Genomic DNA, 16,493 nt, shown 5'->3' on the forward strand with positions numbered 1-16,493 from the left:
AGGAACAACGCTTTGCCACAAACCCAGCAACCAACGTTTATAAACATAGAAGATAGATAAAGTCCTACATACTTTTTACATCATTGCTGTTTGTGCAATTGTTCAAAATACCCAACACTCCAAGAGTAAAACTGAGCAACGGATCGGGCGTTCCAGCACAATATTTTTTCTTTGTGGGTGTAATTTAGGCTATGGGTCTTACCAGCTTGTGTTTAAGGTCATTTAAAATGTTTGTTAACTCTGTAGAGTTGGTTGGACTGTACAATACATGGGGATATTTTAAGATGTGTGGGTATAGATATAGATATCCTGCTGGCGTTTGAAGTACTGTTTCACAGTAAAAGTCCTATCTTGTATTTAATATAATGAATGTAAAGATTACTTGTAAGCATCACAGTTATGCATTGCGTACCCTACTTTGCAGTTGCTGCTCCTGGTAGTACTGAGCATGCAGCAGAATGTCATCAAAGACACATGATAAACCCAGCATCAATGCCATTTGCCTGCTTAGCACTGAGCGGCTTCTGCTGTAAAGATGGATGAATGGATATCTTTATGGGAAACCTTTACAGCAGTGAAACAGTGAGTAGCTTTGGCACACAGTGTTTGCTCTCACCCTTATATGGTTTGGGTATTCTTTAACAGGTTTCTTGATGCAATTGCGCATTCAGATTTACTCTTCGCCATGTAACTTCTCTATGATCTATTTCATGCTTGCACCTTTTGGGCAGCCACAGACCCCTGAAATGTGGGATCGGGGAGGGAAATTGGTGCTTGCTTCTGAACATCAATTTAGTGCCACGTGTGGAAACTCTGTGCTTGACTTAAGCAAAGGTATGCATTTAATACTGTAAAGTGATGCATAATTTTTAACCTTTACTTTTCTGAAGGGAAACCCCTCATTTTTGCAACAATTTAAAAAATGCATGTCATGTATTTGAATATAAAAGTGATTGCTTAACACAGTGCATGTGTGTATTGATTAGAAAGAAATCCAAAGATAATGTGAAGTAGCACCAATAAAACCAATGAGGTTTTAGCTGTTTTGCATATTAAGTTAAGAATGACCTAAGAGCTTTATATCTGTCATGTATGTCTGTGAAAGCTGTATGACTGAATCACTAAATCCCTAAAGCACGCTGGGTTTGGGACAGGTTTGATTTTTAAAAAAGAAATGTTTACACAAAAGTCACCCTAACAATAAAGCTTTTGCAAATATCAAGCATATATACACGTTTGGCCATTACAAACGTTCCCAGAGAGGAAGGACTGATAACAGCTCAAATGTACACGCATTTTTGTGGATCAACCATACTCAGAGAAACCAAATTGGCTTTATAATTTAAAAAAACAACAACCAGTGAATTGAAAATAAAATACCATAAAATACTGCTCCTCTGGCAATCTGCCGGTCTGGGCCTAGTTGTAAACACATCTATGGCCATAGTCCTGAATGACCAAGGAAGTCCCATAAGAATACAAAAAGAAAAGCTTAATAAGTACAATAAGTGATGACAAAATGTTAAAAGTAAAGTATGTACAAATGATGATAATAATGGTAAGAAGAAGGAAAGGGCTACTAAAAGAAATGGAGAAGGAAAAAGAGTTGGGGCCAAGCCCCTTATATTTGCAAGATTCTGTTTGATAAGTATCGTAATCCCAGCTGCATAAGTGGGTAAAAACAAACGTTATATGTTTGTGTTATACAGCGTTTAGTTCATAACCTTTTGTGTGTGTTAGTATCAATGTTTACCCAGTTTAATTTAATTACATATGTGTGTTAAGAATTCGTTTAAAGTATATTTAACATAGATATATGATTGCAACTATCTATCTCACCGTCACCATTTTAAATCCAACAAAGGGAGATGTGTAGCATCCACGTGGGAGCTACCATGCAGGCCACATTCCAATGGAAGCTTGAGGTGCAGTGGACTTGTGGAGTGTGTCAGTAGCACCTGGTGATGGTGGGATACAGCTGGGTCTTTATCTGTTAACTGAATTAATAACATTAAACATGTGTTCCCGTATATGCACTCCTTGTGTAGCTTGTGTGAAAGCATTTCACCTGCCCTTACTAATCCACCACCAAAAAACATCTATGCCATACCCTTTGAGGAACCCTTTCTGAAACTCTTTGCAAAACCCACTGCCTTAGTCCCCCAAAGAAACAAGAAAAGCACTGTGTTGTGATTTTTATCAGAGTTTCGAGATAGATTTATATAAGGTGATACTGGGTGCATTCCGTTGCATTCTGTTTTAGGAGGAGAAGGTAGCCGTGGGGTTATAGACCTGGTTGGGGCCCATGTGCAGCCTGTTGAAGTGGAGGCCGACACGTTGTCTGGTGGAGTCGATTTTCAGGGGGTGGTGGATTTGCCGTGGACCTAGAAATCACTGACAGGCAATTGCACGTGTGTGTGTATCTTGCAAGGTAGTCATCATGGTTCCCTCCTTTGTAGTCACGACAAGATGACCCACATGTTACAACTGCTTTTTTTTTTTTATTGTTGTATGATTAGTTTACATAAAACCTTATACAACATAAAGTGCATTACAAACAAATAAGAAAAGTACATTTCATTTTATGAACAGATATACAAATATACAAATATCTATATATACAAAAATTTCAACGCATTTATCAACCTTTAAAATCGTTCCCAGACATAAAATCAAATTCCATTCGTAATATATACAGTTTACATTTCATATACCGTATATCGTTTCATATACCATAGATCCACTCTAGTCTCTACGCATTGAATTCCTTATTTTTTACTTCCAGTTCCTCCTGTATATTAAGTAGGAGTGAATTCAATGCGAGGATTAGGGAGATATTTACACCCCACATGCAGCGACTCCAGAACAGATTCTTCGACATTTCCCAATCCCCATCAAATCTATCTGTAAAGTAGAGAGATCGTTTAGTCCCAAAATGGGTGCATGTAAGGAGAAGGTGCCTAAGTGTTTCTGTCATGTCGGTCGCTCCACAAAATCGACATGAGAAATTCGTAGAATTTTCATTCGACCCTTTTTCTTTATGGGTCCAATGGTAGATTCTTTCTAGGGTGGGCATCTGGTTAAGTCTGAAACGCATAAATGTGGTTCTCACCCTCTGGCAAGGAAATTTTTGAATATATAGAGGAATCGATTCCCTTGTATGCAAAAATTTAGCATACTCCTTATAGGTTACATGGGACTCTATATCATTTACTGTGTCTACCCAGTCTGACCTAAATAAAAGTTTTTTAACTAATCCCAGTCGTTGAATCAAATCATCTAAGCAAAGTCCCAGCGATTCCAACAGAGAAAACATTCTGTCACTAAAACTCTTGATAGATAGTACAGCCCCCGATTTGACTACCTTATTCACCAGCTCATATAAGGAGTTTATCGGAGGGTCATGTATTTTTCTAAAAGAGGAGAGTTGCCTCCACAAGTATCTGGCTTTAAGTGATATGAGACATAACTCGTGCCGAATAATGGAATTGGGGACTGCCATAGAAAGGCCCATTACTTCCTTCCACAGTTTCCCCTGGATCACATTTAGATAGGAACTCAAGTCCTTTGTACAAATGTCCAAACCGTACAAAAGAACCGGTTCACATTTTGCAAGATAGAAACGTCTAATAGGCAGGAGCGAGAATTTGCATACTTTTGCCCTCAGAAATTTCATCTGAATCTTTAGTTTAGCTGCTTTATCCCCAAGATTCAATTTCCACATCTTTAGGCTTGATTGGTTGGAAAAATTATAACCTAGATAGGTTATGGCCTGTACCTGTTCCACCGAATTATCTCCCATCTTCCAGATACCTGGTTTGACAACTCTCTTCCTAGAAATTACAATTGTTCTGGATTTCGAAGCGTTGGGGGAAAGATTATTCGCCAGTGCATATTGGTAAAAAATATCCATCCTTCTGCGAAGGCCTCTCGGGGTACGATCAAAGAGGATAAAGTCATCTGCAAAGGCCATCCACTCAATAGCCAAGCTACCCAACCTGACCGGAGCAATGGAAGGGCCCTGCCACATGTCCTCCGCATCACTAACGTACAGGTTAAAGAGCGTAGGTGCAAGGGAGCAGCCCTGCTTGACCCCAACCTCAGTATCAACAGGATCGGATAGGGAACCTTCTTGTGATAAACGTACCCTGACGGAGGTATTCCTATGTAAAAGAGCCAAGATTTGGACAATCTTGCGTGGAATATTCATAGCTAACATTTTTGTCCACAATCTTGCTCTAATAACCCCATCAAAGGCATTAGAGAGGTCCAGGGAAGCCATGTATACATCTCCCATTTTAGTTTGATGAACTGTATCTCTTAAATGAGCCAAAATCATCCCATTCAGGTCGGTTCCCAAGCCCTCTCTGAATCCCACCTGGAATTTACTATAGCAAGCCTTCCCTCTAATAACCTTGTTAAGGTCCCTCAAAAGCAAAATACCAAAGACTTTGCTCGCTGCATCTAACAGTGCTATTGGCCTGTAATTCTGTGGATTAAGGGCGTCCCCTTTTTTATAGATAGGGATTATGATGCTCTGCGACCAGGTTTTAGGGATGGTATGATATTTAAATACGTCATCAAATATGGGTTTGAGTAACTTAGCCCACATTTCCGGGGCCGACTTTATAACGAAAGGGGGAATGCCATCAGGGCCTGGTGCTCTAGAAGATTTAAGGTTGTTGATGGCCCATTTAATATCCTCTATATCCCACAGACACTCACCTACAACCGGAGGGCCTAAGTTCATATCCTGTTCCCTGGAGAGATTAGAGGGTAGAGCGAACTTTTCCTTATAGAAGAGAGTCCACACATCCGCTTGAATGGGGCAGTCTAATTTATCTTTAGCTGGCGAAAGTATAGAGTTAATGGTAGACCAAAATTTGACATCTCTGCCCTTGCATAGATTATACATCATCAGTTGGTGTGTTTCGTGATAGTGATCCATTCTCAGAGACTTGATAAAGTTTTTATATTTCTGAATTATTTTTTTCTTTCTCAGCCTAAGTTCCGAGAAAGGAATGGACACTTTGTTCAAGGCTTTGATTTCCCTATATTTAGTACGCTTGGCGTTTTGAATTCTGGGATCAGCCGCCCGCACCCTTGGTTTCGGCACCCCCAGATCTCTGGCCATACTAATTTTATAGACACAGGACAATATAATATTATAGTAGGAACCTCCCAACTCAATGTCATCTCCCCTAATAATTTGAAGCTGCACCTTGGACAAATTTTCCAACACCAAGGTATTAAATTTCTTAATTATTTTCTTGTTCCAAGTAACCCTTCTCCCATTGTTTCCCACCTCTAAACCCTGCAACATGGGATTGATATAAATACCCATGTCGGGGATGGAGAGATAAAAACATAAGGGAACACGATCACTGAACTCGACCTCCATAAGTGACAGTTTTCCACAAGCTTGCTTCCAGCCATTAGATACATAGAAGAAGTCAATTCTAGAGCTATTACTTCCTCTTTTCCAAGTATTTTTAGGAAGATTCCAATCTAAGGCATGGTCTAAAAGACCCAAATCCCAATTGTCCAAATAATTATTCCACCTTATACCTCTTTTAATAGTCGTACTGAGCAGTCTAGGTAATACCCCTCTTTCGTTGAGCACCGCACCGTCGGCACAAGCTGAATTAAAATCCCCTCCCAAGATAATGCGATTTCCCAACCCTTTCTCAAACCAACTTCCCAGGATCATATCTAGAGAGTCCTCCACTTCCTCAATGTCTACTTTTAGCGGATTCCAATAGAGATTCAAGAGGAGTATCGGCTCTACATTATTCTCCATTGAGAGCATAATAGCCAGAAGCCAGTTACTCCTAAAGATCACCTCACCTAGGAACCCTAAGTTACGATCAATGGCGATAATCAGAACTCCACTAGGTCTGCCCAACTGACCCCTAATAGCTACTGAAGAGAAAGTATAGAAGCCTTCTATGTGCATATCTGACAGCATCATAGTTTCCTGAAAGAAATAGATACGGGGGCGTACATAATTTTCCCTTTTATTCAGAAACGTGTAGAGATGGGTTCCCCCACAAGAATTCCAAGAGACCACCTCAATCTCTATATAGTTAGGAACACCCCTTATCCTGTCTAAATGTCTCCAAGGTTTTGAGTGCCGGTTGTAGCCATGACCAATCCTGATTATTATTCAGGAGGCTTGAAATAAGTGCCAATCCTCGACCCAAATTTTCTAATTTATTATTATCAAATTGAGTAGTTTGTTTATTTTGAATATTATTCGGTTCCTTATATTCAAGAAAGTTGTTGGCCTCTTTATTATCTACTAATGAAAATAGTTCGTAGCCCAAAGAATTAAGATTTTTTTCTTGGGTACGCACCATATCTGCTACCATCACCGAATGAAAACAACTTACCATTCTGTGATTATTACAGTTAGGAAGAGATATGGCATCTATATCATCTGTTGTTATAGCTCGTAACACGGGGATCTTCTTAAACAGATTTAAAAGATGAGTTCTGTTCAAGCTAACCTGTGAGTCTGTTATATTATTGTTAATCCAACCCACGATTTTCCCTGTACAGAGCTTAGTAGGGGCCTGAATCACAGTAGATTGCTTCTTTGTGTGATCTACTCCAGAAGTGATCATAACATTACCCTCCGGATCTTGTAGTTTGGAAGGTTGTGTATTTTGGGGATTTCTTCCCATAATATTAATGGTAGAACCATTATCCCTCCCAAACAATTCAGTCGGCCCCTTAGCGGGATGGATAGTATTACTTATAGCTGGCAGTGTTTCTTGGGAAACCGTTGGAAATTTGACTTGTTGTGTGCCTACGGATGTTCTGGCATGTTTGGTACTAATTATTGTGCCAAAAGCTGTCATCTTTGTTTGTTTGGTTTGAGTGAGCTCAAGGCCACATTTCAGCAATATATTCTTTTCCTTATTTAAGTCTATAGTAGTTTCCCCACTAGCCACAAGGCCTTTATTATTCAACTCGCCCTGAACTGGACTCTCTTCCTTATGAGCATCCTTGGGACCCCCCCTGACTTCCCGCTCTTCCTGGAGCGGGATATTTCTAATTTCTTTAAGGTTGGCATTTCTACCTTTAATTTTAGTGTTGGGCATGTTCTTACTTTTTTTAAGTATCTTACCCTGCTTTTTTGATTTTTTGCGTCTACCAACTGGAGATTGGGGCACCTCATTTATATTATGGTCGGAAATATTCATAGGGACTATTCCATCATTGTTACTCTTTGCCTCTAGTTCCAGATCTTGATTTACTGATTTTTTCTCTCTATGTTTGGTCTTATGTTTACATTTTAGCCCTTTTATTGATGTAGCGTGTTGAGGAGATCTTATATCTTCACTACTGATGTTCAAGGGTTCTTCGTCATTAAGAGATACACTCGCGTGCGTCTGTGCCCTGCGGTTATCCAACTCCTGTTCTTCGGAGCACCCTTCAGTTGCCATCATTATGACATCTAAGAGGGTAGAAGGACTATCTGGAGAAACCATTTTCTTTCCTTAATTATTATTGTTGTCCTCATTATCTCTTTGGCCCTGGGAATCAAGTTCCCCTAGCTCTCTCTTAGATGAAGTAGGACGGTCTCCTGTAAGCATAACTTCCAACAAAGTGGTAATTTTTGCATCCATGGTAGTTAACCTTATATCTTGATCCTTTCTAAATTTGTCACATCGACTCTGATCTTTAATAATCTGTTCATTCATGGTCTTGCCCTCTACTATTCCCTCCAAAAATGCCAGACGAGTCACCAGCTGATTGAAAGCCGCTTGTTGCCCTATCATAGAGCCAACAATAGTCTCTTGAGACTCCCCCAGAGTTTTCAAGGCCAAATTAAGACTAATATGTAAGTTGGAAAGGAGTGGTAACAAATAATCACCTCTCTCCTTCCTACTTAAACCAGATGTTTCTTGTTTATCTTCCTCTACTACATGGTTTTCTCGTAGAAATTGCTGAGGATCTGTTGCTTTATCCTCCATTTCCACTAAATAATCCTCCCCTTTGTCAGTTTGAGTAGAGGCTACCTTATTATGTGTAGACGAATTGTCTGTTTCTATATTCAGTTTAACCAGAGATTGTTGCATACCCACTAGTTGATTCCCAGTTATGCAGTTGTTTTCATCACATGGGTGTAAGTTAGAAGGCGCACCCTCTGATAGACTCCTTGCCCCCTTTCCATTACGCACAGATCTACATGCGGGTATCTCTAAATCCACAATTTCTTTAAGCAAAACACCCGTAGCATCTGCCATAGTAAAAAAAGAGTCATCTAAATCGCTTTCCCCAATAGGTTGATTGGGGTTATACTTAGGGCGACTAGAAGTCCCTTTAGAATGAACCCCCCCATCTTTTTGCTTAAGGGTTTCTAACCTTGGAGAATCTAGGGAAGACTGCGCATTATCCTTATTCTCCTTTCCAAAAATGAATGTGGCTGGCGAAATATGCGAAAATTGCATGAATCCGGATGGGTTTATTCCCTTCCAAGTTAACGATTCTAAACCTTCTCCAGCTTGTATTTTACCATTCAAGATCCTCCTCTGAAGAGGGGTGGAAGCGTGGTAGCGAACTACCCTTTTAGTACCAATAAAACTTTGTTGGAGGCATTCTTCATCTGTAAGGTCCTGTCTAAAGTCTGGAATATCCCTATGAACCCCATTAGATTCAGAATCTGCTAACTCCATATCCCCATTGCTAGGAGCTACAACGTCACACACTACGGGGTCGGTAAAAGAGGAATCCCTCTGACCCCCTTCAGCACTAAAAATGGAATTTTCTTTAGTCTTACCCACAGCTAAAATAGGGTTAGGCATATTTCCAGTAGAATTTATGTACACAGGTGCCTCACTCTGCATCCTGGAGCCAGGTTGAACCTCTACTATTATAGGTGCTTGATTCTCAACAGTTTCAAACCCACTTCTAAGTGCGGGCATTTTAAAAGTAAAAGCACAGGTACTATGTTACTTACAGAGGGGAGAACAACTCGCAGCCTCTAGGTATTAGTGATAATATCTCGGAAATGGCTATTAGCAAAATCAATGAAAATAATAACTGGGAACAAAAATATGCGGTTAAAAAAGTATATAGTGCTTATCAATTACTTTTAAAATCGCTGTCACATACCTTTTTTTTTTTTTTTATTATTTTTTAAGAAAATGAATTTATATGTAGTATAATATCATCACCTTGGGAACGCCCGATGGCTTGAGGAGCAGCCATAGTCCGTCTCTCCTCCCCAGTGTCCAGCTAAGAGCAACAGTTGACCCCTGTTGTTTCTCCTTAGTGAGCAAAACCCAGCAGGACTTCCTGCGCCACCCAGAGCCAAACAGCAGCAAAACAGTGCAGCTAAAGATGGACTGCACCGCCCTTTACTCCGCAGACGGGCTTAACGCCGCAAGGGTGGTTTGGGCTGCTCTATGAGGCTGCACAAAGTCACGTGATTGCCCACGTGATCGCCGGTTGGCTCCGCCTCCTCCCGGAAGCGAACGTGCCTCGGCAAGAGCCCTCCGTGGCTCGCAGTGCCAAGGACAATGTCCCAACAAATGAACGTTCTCTCAGGAAAAGCAGCTCTCTCCTCCAGCAACAGAATACACCGCTCGGGCGGTTTGGGCTGCTCTATGAGGCTGCACAAAGTCACGTGATTGCCCACGTGATCGCCGGTTGGCTCCGCCTCCTCCCGGAAGCGAACGTGCCTCGGCAAGAGCCCTCCGTGGCTCGCAGTGCCAAGGACAATGTCCCAACAAATGAACGTTCTCTCAGGAAAAGCAGCTCTCTCCTCCAGCAACAGAATACACCGCTCGGGCGGTTTGGGCTGCTCTATGAGGCTGCACAAAGTCACGTGATTGCCCACGTGATCGCCGGTTGGCTCCGCCTCCTCCCGGAAGCGAACGTGCCTCGGCAAGAGCCCTCCGTGGCTCGCAGTGCCAAGGACAATGTCCCAACAAATGAACTTTCTCTCAGGAAAAGCAGCTCTCTCCTCCAGCAACAGAATACACTGCTCGGGCGGTTTGGGCTGCTCTATGAGGCTGCACAAAGTCACGTGATTGCCCACGTGATCGCTGGTTGGCTCCGCCTCCTCCCGGAAGCGAACGTGCCTCGGCAAGAGCCCTCCGTGGCTCCCAGTGCCAAGGACAATGTCCCAACAAATCAACGTTCTCTCAGGAAAAGCAGCTCTCTCCTCCAGCAACAGAATACACCGCTCGGGCGGTTTGGGCTGCTCTATGAGGCTGCACAAAGTCACGTGATTGCCCACGTGATCGCCGGTTGGCTCCACCTCCTCCCGGAAGCGAACGTGCCTCGGCAAGAGCCCTCCGTGGCTCGCAGTGCCAAGGACAATGTCCCAACAAATGAACGTTCTCTCAGGAAAAGCAGCTCTCTCCTCCAGCAACAGAATACAACTGATTTACAGCCACTGAATATAATCTACTGCCTCCAACCAACTCTGGCATGTTCTCCTTCCCTAGTAGTCACTGACAGCAAATGTCATATGCATGTATGCAATGCGTGTAAGCTGTTGATCTTCTCTTGTCCCAAATCTCATCACAATAGGATGGCACGTGTTGCACACTAAAAACAACCACAGAATGTAGTCTTGTGTCTCCATATATAATGCACAAGGGTGGTGAGCCCTCATAAGTTGCCACATAACTACTAGCGTGCAGTCTATCTCTCAGGAAGTGCTACACTGTCCCTGTGGGGTAACAGGACTATCCCAAGGGTGGCAATGGTGCACTGCCTGTCTAAAAGCATAGTAGAAAGATCGCCCTATTCTAGATCCCCCAATCTAATGTACTGAATTTGTGAGAGAAAAAACTTCTTCTAAAATAAGCTTCTTCTAAAAGAGCAGTTGTCTACTCCAGTCTACACCCAAAAGACAGAGTGACGGTATATCTAACCATAGAACATAAACAAGGAGCATGAAAACATTTTAAAAGGCTACATTCAAGTGGGGATTGTTTTCAATTGTTATTAGACCCTCAATGGAGTGTGTAACTCAATCTCAAATTGTGACACTAGATAGTATTTAGATAACTATCCAGAAACATGAGTATTCTTCTTTTTTTTTTATTTCAATTTTATTGGTTTTTAGATGAACACTCCAATACTCAAATACAGACATTTCTAGTAAAACATGCCGGGAGAAATGAAAGGACAACAAACATAGTACAAATTATCAGCTATAAGATATATGTTCTTCTCAGTGACATTTCTAATAGTTTCTTTTCCCAGATTCCCACCCGCCACCCCACCCCGTATGTCCGTAGGCAAGGACAAGATATCCCAGTATCTCTTGATGGAGTCTTTGGTAGAGCCATTGCAATAAGCGAGGGCACAAATTAGTACGGGTGTTGTCAACCAGTCCATTGAATGTCCATTGTGTTTTGTCATATCGCGCACACATGTCTTCATGCGATATACTTAGCGCGAAATTCTGACCATTCATTATCAACAGGAGTATAGTCCCCATGAAGGGCTGCAGTCAGATTGTCCATTCTGAATATATTCTGAGAGACACCTATCCACTCAGTTTTAGTAGGGAGGGTTGCCCTCTTCCAGACAGTCGTGAGGAAGGCCCTCGCGGCCAACAGTAGGCCTAGATCATTTTCAGTGCCTTAATGATTGCCTCTTCCGTAACAATCAGACCAAATAAGAGCAGCAACGTTTGTTTCTCCCTCTCTTCCCCATCTAGCTCTTTAATCCAACTGAGCACCTCGTCCCAGTATGCTTGGACCGCCTTATATTCCCACCACATATGCCAATAATGTGCTTTCCGCCAACATCCCCTTCAGCAGTGTGGGCTCACACCTTGATACATTTTGGCCAATCTGAGCGGGTCATATTGCCATCTGTACAATAGTTTGATAGCATGCAGTTTGTATTGGCAAGGTATGGATGATTTTGCTGTCCTTCTACATATTTGTAACCATAACCTCTGGGAGAGGGGCCCCCCCAGGTCTGCCTCCCATTTACTCTTCAGCGTGATCGAGGGAGCCGTGTGAACCTCTACTAGTGCTGTATACATAGCGCTTATGAGGCCTTTGGAGCTTATGTAGGTGTCAAGGATTTTTTCGAATGGGGTGAGGTCCCTCTGCAACCGATCTTTCCAGACCTCCCATGTCATGACCCCTTTCAATTTCAAGTATTGAAATACTGAGAGTGGGCCTATACAAAGTGCTTCTCCGAGCTCTTGGATGGTGATAAAGGTCTTACTTCTCCACAGCTGCTCTGCCCTTTCGAGCCCAGCCTCATACCATGATTGGAAGCTCCCTGGGTCTGGGATAGCGTCTCAGACCCCTGGTACCCATGGGTGTACTAAAGGGGAGGGCTAGATCGTGACCCCTCTCATCCCTTTTTTTGTTGTCCACACTGCCCATATTGTCCCAAGGATGGGGTGGTTCTTAATTTTGTTCTGTAATTGGGGCCCGGGGACCCAGAGCCATTCTCCCACAGTAAATGGGCGGAGGTGATAATTGTCTAATCCTGTCCATTGTAAGTCTGACTGCTGCCTAAGGTGTGGAATTAGTACCCGCAATTGGGCTGCCCTATAGTAAAGTCTGGGAGGTCCACCCCTGCATTGTCCTTTCGGAGATGGAGTAATGCCAATAGGGATTTCCTGGTAGCAATAAAGTATTCTCTGGGGATTTTAATGGGGAGCATCTGAAACAAGTAAAGTATTTTAGGCAGGATTACCATTTTGATGGCGTTCAGGTGGCCCATCCAAGAGATGGTCAATCTGGACCATCTCACCATGTCTCCCTCTAGGGTAAGTGATAGTGGAGGGAAGTTGGCCTGACATAGAGTTCTGAGGTCCCAGGTAACATTAATACCTAAATACCAGAGTGTAGTGAGGCTAACCTTCATCCCTAGGGGGGCAAACCGCTCTATTTCTGAGTCCCTGTTCTTATTGATTGGGAGGATTGATTTCCCTGTGTTAATCTTGAGACCCGCTAATTGACCGTATGTCTCGATTATGTCTATTGCTGCTGGAACGGAGCTTAGGGGGTCTGTTAAGTGTAATAGTATGTCGTCGGCATAAAGGCCCAGTTTATATTCTCGCTCCCCTGCCCTGATTCCTTTAACCCTTTCATCAAGCCTCAGTTTCTGCGCAAGTGGTTCGAGGGACAGAACAAATAATATTGCTGACAGTGGGCAGCTTTGCCTTGTTCCCCTCTCCAGTTTGAACCACCTAGAATACCCATATTAAGGGCAGAACGCTTGATTGGATCACCGATCTCAATTGTAACACCACCATAAGTGCTAACTTTGCCTGCGCCTGGTCTGACCATCACACCATCATCTTCCACGTACCTGCGACCAACCTGCATACCATTCCTACGATAGCTCCTGCTGTCCCCACAAGGAATAAAAAAGACATCACCAGGGATAAACTACTCCCACTTATCCTTCCCATCTTGAATAACTCTGTGTCCCACTGCAATGACCCCACTGTCCTAGTAGATATCTTCAATCAAACATTACTTAAAGCCATTGACAATATAGCACCGCTCAAACTAAAGAAAAACGTAAAGCTGAATCACTCTGGAAGAGCCACCCATGTGACTCGAACAAAGATCGCCTTATTATCACCACCCACAACTATAAGGCCGCTATCCTACAAGCCAAAAAGGAGACATACAATTTACGTATCTCCCAAGCTGAATCCAATACTAAGGAGCTATTTAAAATCCTTAAAGAATTGGAATCCCCCTCCCCTGCCCCTGATACTTGCATTAAAGATAGCAATTGGTGCAATAACATCCAAAACGCTCTCCTAAACTAGCAATCAAAAATTAACGCCAAACAAACCACCTTACTCACCAACCTCCTACCAAACCGTCCATAACCCCCATGACCTCCTTTACTCATACCCCTTTTAGCTTCACCCCTCTACCATCCTCGAGGTCGAAAGCATCATTCGCAACTTAAAACCATCTAACTGCCAAGTTGACTCCTGCCCAGCACCTATCATTAAGGAAGCGGCACATGACCTCGCTCCTTTTATAACCACCCTCATTAACTCCTCATTCTTAACTGGAACGGTACCCAATAACTTAAAGGACGCATGGGTTATCCCTCTCCTAAAAAAAATGACTTTAGACCCTGAAATTCCAACCAACTACAGACCCATCACTACCATACCGTTCCTACTCAAAATACTTGACAGAGCAGCATACCTGCAAATTCAGAACTACTTGGAAATTAACAACCTCCTCGGCTCAAGACAATCGGGCTTCAGACCTAAGCATGGGACTGAAACGGCTCTACTTGACCTTAAAACCCAAATTGAGGACATTAAAGACAATGGCAAACTGGCCCTTCTACTCCTACTGGACCTATCCGCGGCCTTCGATTTGGTCAATCACCAAATACTATGTTGGCATCTGAAATCCACTGCTCACTTTTCCGACAATGCTTCCAATTGGATCAGGTCATTCCTTGACAATAGGCACGAGAGTCTTCTCTCCATCCTCATCGGCTGATCCCACTCCAGTCCCTTGTGGAGTCCCTCAAGGGTCTTATGTCTCCCCAACTCTCTGCAATGTTTTCACCAAACCACTATTCGATGTGCTTGACTATCTGGGCGTCACCTACACGAATTACGCCGATGACACCCAGATACTCATACCCATCACAGGTGACTACATTGCCGACTCCAAAGCCCTCAATAACACCTTGTCATCCAAGCTTGGATGGCCCAACATGAGCTGTGCCTCAACGATGACAAGACTGAGCTTCTCATCTTAGGTATGCAACAGAGACTCAACAAACTGAGTTCTCTGTTCAGCTCCTTTAACATTGACGGTAACCTAATTAAAGTTCCCAAAGACACTAAAACTCTGGGTATTTATCTGGACTCCTCCCTGTCTCTCACTAGGCAAACTAATGCAGTAGCTACCGCTTCTGCATACACCTGCAAATTGATTTCAGCCTGTCGCCCATTCCTTACCACTCAGAACTGCATCACTTTGGCCAGGACTCTGGTTATGTCCAAACTGGACTACTGTAATGCTCTGTACCAAGGCACTAGCCAGGGCAATCTTAATAAACTTCAGATTACCCAAAATAATGCCATCGGAGCGGCCCTCAATATCCCCCTCTCTGCTCACATCTCAGAAACCAGGAAGAACCTCAATTGGCTTTCAGTCGCCCAAAAAATCTCACTTAAAGCACTGGCCCTCACATACAAATGCGTAAACCATCAGGCCCCAACGTGCCTTATCTCACAATTCACACAACATATTCCATCGCGAGTACTCAGATCTGCATAATCCCAAGGTCTTGCGATCCCTAGATTCAAGCTCCAATCTGCTGGGGGCGCCAGCTTCCCAGTTCTGGCGGCCAAGCTCTGGAACACTGTACCCCTCGCTATCAGAACCTTACCTTCATTCAACCTATTCAAACACAAAGCCAAGCTCTGGCTAGCCACATCTCACTAACAACAGTTCTTCTGATTATGGCTGGCCCACTGTGGCCCTGTTATGCTTCGCTCCTTCACTACTGCTCTGCTTGTTGCTCGGAACTGTAACGTCAATTGCATATTTTGCTCGTTGCTCTGAATGGTAACGTCAATTGTATATTTTGTTCTTAATTTATTGTAACCACTGCAACTATATGTCATGCCTGTAACGTTCTTCTACGATATGCGCCTTGTTGCCCTTGGGCCTGGTCTGCGCTATATAAATAAAACAAATACAAATACAAATAACCACCATTCACTGTCACAGAGGTCTTTGGAGACGAATATAGGTCCTTAATGGCACGACGGAGCCTCGGTCCCAATCCTATTCAAACCAGCACCTTTTCCACGAAATCCCAGACCACCCTATCAAAGGTCTTCTCGGCGTCCAGAGATAGAAGAGTTGGATCACCGTTCATCCCCTGCGCTTCATGTATCAAGTGGAGCATTTTCCTCATTGTGTCAGCTCCTTGTCTCCCCATCACGAAGCCAACTTGGTCTGAGTGTATTAAAGCCGTCAGGTGTGCTTCTAATCGGGCTGCAATGATTCTTGCATATATTTTGGCATCAATGTTGAGGAGTGAGATGGGTTGGTAGGATCTGCAGTGTTTTGGGTATCTACCTTCCTTCGGAATAACTGTAAGAAGGGCCTGTGCAAAGGACGGGGGCACTCGGCCTGTCTCGAAGACATTGTATCCGGTCCGATAGCACAACAAGTAGAGCGCTCGCTTTGGCATCTGTGCAGAGCCTGCTGACGCAGGTTCGAATCCCGGCAGGGCCAAACTCAGCCTTTCATCCTTCCAAGGTCGATAAATGAGCACCACACAACGTGGTTAATAATAAGCAGCGCTCAGATACTGGAGGGTTTGTAGCGCTACATAAATGCTAAATTATTATTATTATTATGTTGAATAGGGTCACCAGAAAGGGGGTGAAGAGCATAGAGAATGTTTATAAAAACCGGGTGTGAACCCATCCTCCCCTGGGGCCTTCCCTGTTTTTAGCCGCTGGATAGCATCTAGGACCCCTCTCCCGT

The sequence above is a fragment of the Ambystoma mexicanum genome, chromosome 1q, assembly GCF_040938575.1.
Source record: "Ambystoma mexicanum isolate Mex_15411 chromosome 1q, UKY_AmexF1_1, whole genome shotgun sequence".
NCBI lineage: Eukaryota > Metazoa > Chordata > Amphibia > Caudata > Ambystomatidae > Ambystoma > Ambystoma mexicanum.